The sequence below is a fragment of the Mytilus edulis genome, chromosome 2, assembly GCF_963676685.1.
Source record: "Mytilus edulis chromosome 2, xbMytEdul2.2, whole genome shotgun sequence".
In the NCBI taxonomy this organism is placed as follows: domain Eukaryota; kingdom Metazoa; phylum Mollusca; class Bivalvia; order Mytilida; family Mytilidae; genus Mytilus; species Mytilus edulis.
The window spans coordinates 63,823,533-63,830,044 of NC_092345.1; the positions used below are offsets into that span (position 1 = coordinate 63,823,533).

Here is a 6,512-nt window from a genome sequence, read left to right on the forward strand (position 1 = left end):
GAAATGGCCACAGCATTTATTAACAAATATGATATATGTACTATTATATGAAATGCAATTTGTGATATGATATGAACTAAAATTCAGTGATAGAAATGCATATGTTTCTTTGAAAATTTTGTATGATGATCACCGAATATGTTCGAGGTGGCAGACCATATATGAAAAGGGGCAAGTTCAAGATAAGCTATTAACCCTGGAAATCAGAGGCTAATGCTATCATACGATTTAAATAAGTCTGTAAACTGCAAATATGTTCTTTAAGCGCAGCGAAATCTGCCATAAATCAAACGACTAACTCTGGAAATCAGAAGTTATCGCTATCATTGATTAATTCAAATCTGCAACTATTTCACATGTTAGAACATTGTAGAATGTAATAAAATCCATAATTAATCACTTCCAAGTTATCCTTTCAATTTCTGTGTATGTCCACTCTTTTACGGCCAGTATACCTCTATAATCATCTATTTTTCGTTGCTTGACAGTCTCTATATTAGAATCTGAACAGCGTTCAACATGGTATGACGATATAATCTATGTGGACAATACAAATCTGAAATAAACAAACAAAAACCAAACAGCAGTATCTTCCGCAGGAATTGAATTCTAACAAATTAAGGGGAGGGTGGGCGGGTTTGCTCTAAAAAGCGTCTTCTTTTGCCAAATGTCGACGGTAAAAGGAGGATTATGGGTAAATCAATCACTTGGGAAGATCGATAATCCAATTAAAAACCAAATATTAATAATAATTGACGAAGTAGTATAACGGACATGGTGCCTGAGCACAACCGATAACTGATTTAAAATTTAGATTTTAAATCTTATTATCTTAGATGCTCATTTAAAAAATAACAAATTAGAGTTGGCAGGAAATGGCCACAGCATTTATTAACAAATATGATATATGTACTATTATATGAAATGCAATTTGTGATATGATATGAACTAAAATTCAGTGATAGAAATGCATATGTTTCTTTGAAAATGTTGTATGATGATCGCCGAATATGTTCGAGGTGGCAGACCATATATGAAAAGAGGCAAGTTCAAGATAAGCTATTAACCCTGGAAATCAGAGGCTAATGCTATCATACGATTTAAATAAGTCTGTAAACTGCAAATATGTTCTTTAAGCGCAGCGAAATCTGCCAAATTGACGGTGCTGCGACAATTTTAGCCCTCAGATAAAAGTTTCGTAGAACCGTCAACCGCCAATAAAATTAGGGGGAGCTGCGCGTAGCTGTGTCATTTCAAGCAAATTTGAATGAAACAATTTCTAATAAATGAACAGAGGAACAAGTAAGAAATTATTTACATTATACATAAAAGAGCATCAGTAACGCTGATGTTTCATCTAAACTAATTACAAAGTTCATAATATGAGCAGATATAATATTTACAACGAGTCAACTATCAAAATTCAAAGTGTATAATAGTCGTCTGGAAAAGTAAAGCCACCCGTCTTACTAGAAATAATTGTTTCTAGTGCTCCCTGGATTATATTCAGAAAAATTTCATTTCCAATCTTAGTTAAATGCACCTCATCTTCTGCTAAGAACTTATGTGTAGCTTTTATGTCAGGATACCGAATGTAACAGCCTCCATGATTTGTCATGTGGACACCAATGGAACTGTTTAACCGACGTCTGCACTTCTCCATACAGTTCCCATTGGTTGAATACCTCCACTGCAATCTTGGTAATACTTGCGACCAAATTAAAGTCGTTTCAGGCAATTTATTTGATAACCATGACATAAATTTAACAAGCTGGAAATGTAAGTAACCTAGTTTGATATTACCTATATCATTTCCCCCAATGTGCACTATAATATAGCTGGGAGGATCTTCAAATCTCAGCATTAATCTAATGCGATTTTTCATCTTAGAGAGAGTTAGTTCACCGGTTCCTTGCCACCAGATATTTACTCCCAACCTATTCAAAGCCAAATTAGCTCCTCCCGGGCGTTGCCTTGATTCCACAAACGCATTCTTAATAATTGACGACCCAACAATCCAAACCCTTATAGGAGAATCTGAAACTAACAGCAATATAAATAAACAATTAAACGGGAGTTCGTATGTAACGCAAATATGCACCTGATTTCCAACGACCTAAACTTTTAATCTTTTCGTCGGATAACCGTTCAATGGCACAGGCTGTAGCCATACCTATTCTGAAAGAGTGAGACGACCAACGAGCGTTATCAATACCTAAAGCATGTAGTGACTTTTTGAGTATTGCAGAAAACTGGTATTTAGTCAATGGTTTACCGTCAAAATGACAAAATAGCGGTCCCTCTACTACAGGTCTGTCTCGCAAATAGCAAGGCAATAAAACCACCGGACAAATACATGTGTCTAATTGCTCCGGAATGTGTATGGTTACGCCCCTACCAAACTGATCGGTCTTAGACGAAACCAAATGAATTTCTAAATATTTTTTGTAAATTTGTACATCATTCATGTTTAAAGCATGATTTGAATAACATGTATTACTCATAGTTTGAACTGTCAACTCCCCAACCCTAAAAAGACCATGAAAGGCCAAGGAAAAAACTGCCTTGAATAGCCTTACCTCGTATGCAGAATTGCAGATACAAGATAATATGGACAAAATACGACCAAATAACTCTCTTGAAATAGGCAGTCTAGTGTCCATCTGAGGCGACCTTGTACGTTTTACACCATCGATCATTTTCCTTACAATAAATTTTTGTGTATAGTCTTCATAATCATTAAGTTTGTTGTAGAAACTTAGGCCTGATGTGTACGAATTAATTGTTGAATGAGCGAATCCAGATTTATACATATATGCAATAAAAGCAACAATGTCGTGCAGTGACACAGGCCATACATTAGCAAGACCGATATCTTTCCTGAAACTGTTAAAAAAATTTAAAGCCTTGGTGTACAACTTTGCTGTACTAGGATCTACCGAATTGTTTATTAAAAAATCTACTTCACTTCCGAAATGACCATGTGAAACTCCACAGGAATGTCTGATGGAGTTTGATCTGCTTCCGGGGCCAATGTACGGAAACGGATCACCTGAAAACGAGACAGAGAATCTGCAATTGCATTACTTTCGCCTGGAATATGCAACGCTCGTACCTGAATATTTTTTCTCATTAATAACAAAACTAGAGGACGAATTAACTTCATTACGTAATTCGATTTTGATGTTCGCTTGTTAATTATCAAAACTAGTGCTTGGTTATCTATTCTTAATAAAATTTTCTTGTTGCAAAATTGAGGGGACCAAATTAACATGGCCAATAATATGGGCACCAGCACTAAAAAAGATATATCGGACATGAACTCTTTATCCCTCCACTCGACAGGCCATCGAAACTGAGTCCATTGCTTGTCAAAATAAGCCCCACAACCAAGAGCAGCATTTCCAGAACTATCAGTAAACAGCTCAAGCGTATCACTTGATAACCAGAGACTTTCCGAAATGAAGCATTCGCCATTAAAATTTTCTAAAAACTCTAACCAGACTAAAGCATCAGATCTCAGCTCTTGATTAATTTTTACATAATAATACGACTTTCCGTGTTGGAGGTTCGAAATAACATCATAAAACCTTCTACTAAAAGCCCTTGATGACGGAATTGCACGTGAGCAAAATGCCATTAGCCCAATGATTGACTCTAGTTCCTTCAATTTTATCTTTTTTCGACCAACCATGTATAGAATACCAGACCTTAACTTTATGACCTTGTTTTCCGGAATTCTTACCAACATAAGTAAAGTATCAATTTCAAGACCAAGAAATGTCAAGGTTGTTGTAGGACCAACTGTTTTGTTGTCTGCCAATGGCACGCATAAATCCTTACAAACTTTCATAAAAGTGTCCATTAACAACTCACAATTATTATTTGACTCATGTCCAGCAAATATAAAATCATCCAAATAATGATCCAAAGTGTCCAGACCGGACTTTGACTGAACAACACAGTGTAAAAAGGTCGAAAATCGTTCAAAAAGCTGGCATGAACTACTTAATCCTAAGGGTAGACATTTATTTATGTAAAACTTATCCTGAAATTTGATACCCATAAGATCAAAATCTGCAGGATTTATGATTAAAAGCCTAAATGCTTGGCGAATATCGATTTTTACCGATTTTTGCACGCTCTCCGAGAGCTGCAATCATATTTAAAACATTGTCAAATGATGAGTACTTCACACTACAGTAATCTTCGGGTATAAAATCATTAATGCTACCTCCACTTGGATAAGACAAATGAGATATGAGACGCCAACCTTTATCTGGTTTCTGAACAAGTCCAATTGGAGAAATTCGCAGTGTCGATATAGGTTTTTTAGAAAATGGACCCAAAATTCTACCCAGTTTGACCTCGTCGTGCAACTTTGCTAATGTTTCGAACTTGTGTATTTCTGCAGAAACCAATTTTTTTGCGGTAGTAGAAATACGTGGACCTTCATATTGTATCCTAAATCCAAAAGTAAACCCCTCAAGCAGGAGCTGAGCATCCACCCTATTTGCATAATCACCTAGATACGTGTTTAATTCAAGTATGTTTATTGGAGTCCACCCTTTATCCCATAGGTGGCGCAATAGTTTGGACTCTGAAAGTAATACAATCTTAATTCTATACAAAATTAACAATATGAACAATGTCATAAATTCTTACACATCTCTTTAACATAGAACCATAAAAAAATGTGCCACAACTTTAATTACATTCTGCTAAAGAATCACTTCATATAGTGACCAGAATACGATTTCGTATTGTTGGGATACTGCACTGGGTTGTCACCACGTGCTTGAAATCTCGGTCTAAATTGAGGCCTAGGTTGCTGAAATCTTGCATTTCCACCTACCCTATTAGGAAAAACGTTTTGTCTTGGGCACTGTATAAGTGGGTGCTGATCAGAACATCTTAAACAAGAATGATTATAAGGACATGATTGATTCACGCAATTGCCCTGGTAATTGAATGCGTAACATTTAAAGCGCCCCGTGCTTACTGGCGCATTACTATTAGAAGACGGAGGATACATATAAAGCAGCCACAGCTCAGGGTCAACAACAGCCCAAGACCCTGCTGGATCCTGTGACATTCTGAGGCGGAACTGTTCGTCATACGATTTCCACCCTAGTGTGCACCGCTTAGCACCTAACCGAATACTATGCATATACTATAGTAATTCTTGAAATACATGCGGGTGAGCAGTACAATAAATACTTATATACACTAAATATGCGTCTATCCAGGTATCGATGGAGTCAATTTTTTGTTGTTGCTGCCGTGGTTGTAGCAAAATTTCTCCCTGCGAAATAACTACTTTTTGTTTATCCCCTGCAGAGGCTTGTGAATTTACTAACAGTAAGGCCAGGTCAATATACTCTCCAGCAATAATTTTTTGCCTCAAGCTTACAGTGACATTTCTAGCAAGGTCATCACTGGCCTTAATGCAAGGAATCGGGTTTTGAAATACTGGACAATTACCTGAATGTGTAATGGGTTCAGTAGCGGTTGTTGGGACCGTAATGGGTTCAGTAGCGGTTGTTGGGACCGGAGCCATAGTCATCACTTCTGTATCTAGTGTATTGGCTGCCACTGGACTCCCTGTTGATCTGATTTCATGGACATCTCCAACTTTTCGACGCGAGACACTTCTCTTAGCGGCCGGAGCCACGCTATCTCCTCTTCCCTTGGGCACCACCCTTTTTCTTTTAGAAGCTCTAAGCATTTTAAACTGAAAAAGACACAATATGTTAACTTATGTAAATATTTGATTATATGACAGATAATATATGATATAAGACAATGTAAAAGAAAGACAATTGCCCGATTCTGCTGTGGCCGATCGATGAAAAAAAAATTAGATTTGCATCCACCTCAAACAAATAATATTGGAATTCTGCTATCTCCAATATTTGATGTGTTCACTGTATCTATCCAATATAATGTTTAAAAAAATTAAACTTCTGCTAGACATAAACTTATTCAAAGAGTCAAAATTTTCAAAACCATGCCATGCCGTCTGCTGCATGAAAATTTTTGTTTCGCCCTGGCGCTTCGACAATTGTATCAATCGAGTCAAAATAAACGATAATCAATTCCATGAACAAAATTGTTTGAAATACTTTAAAAATAAATAACGTTTTTAACAACTTATGTGTCAGATTTGTGCAGATTTTCTTCTTGCTCTAAAAAGCGTCTTCTTTTGCCAAATGTCGACGGTAAAAGAAGGATTATGGGTAAATCAATCACTTGGGAAGATCGATAATCCAATTAAAAACCAAATATTAATAATAATTGACGAAGTAGTATAACGGACATGGTGCCTGAGCACAACCGATAACTGATTTAAAATTTAGATTTTAAATCTTATTAATACGTAGAATATATTTGGTTTGGTCTTATTTGTGCATCAAAACAGTGTCAAATGATAAATAGTCCGAACACCGTATCTATTATAACCTCAGCTGTAAATGGAAACGAAGTACAAAAAAAATAGAATGAAAGTAAAA

General features: G+C 36.3%; 1 long non-coding RNA gene across 1 annotated transcript; it reads right to left on the reverse strand.

The window, feature by feature from the left end:
* Positions 1 to 452: 452 nt before the first annotated feature.
* Positions 453 to 6,130, reverse strand: LOC139512656 (uncharacterized). The gene is made up of 2 exons (XR_011662315.1): positions 5,485 to 6,130; positions 453 to 2,043 (listed from the first exon to the last, which is right to left on the reverse strand). It is a non-coding gene; the product is annotated as an uncharacterized lncRNA (long non-coding RNA).
* Positions 6,131 to 6,512: the final 382 nt, after the last annotated feature.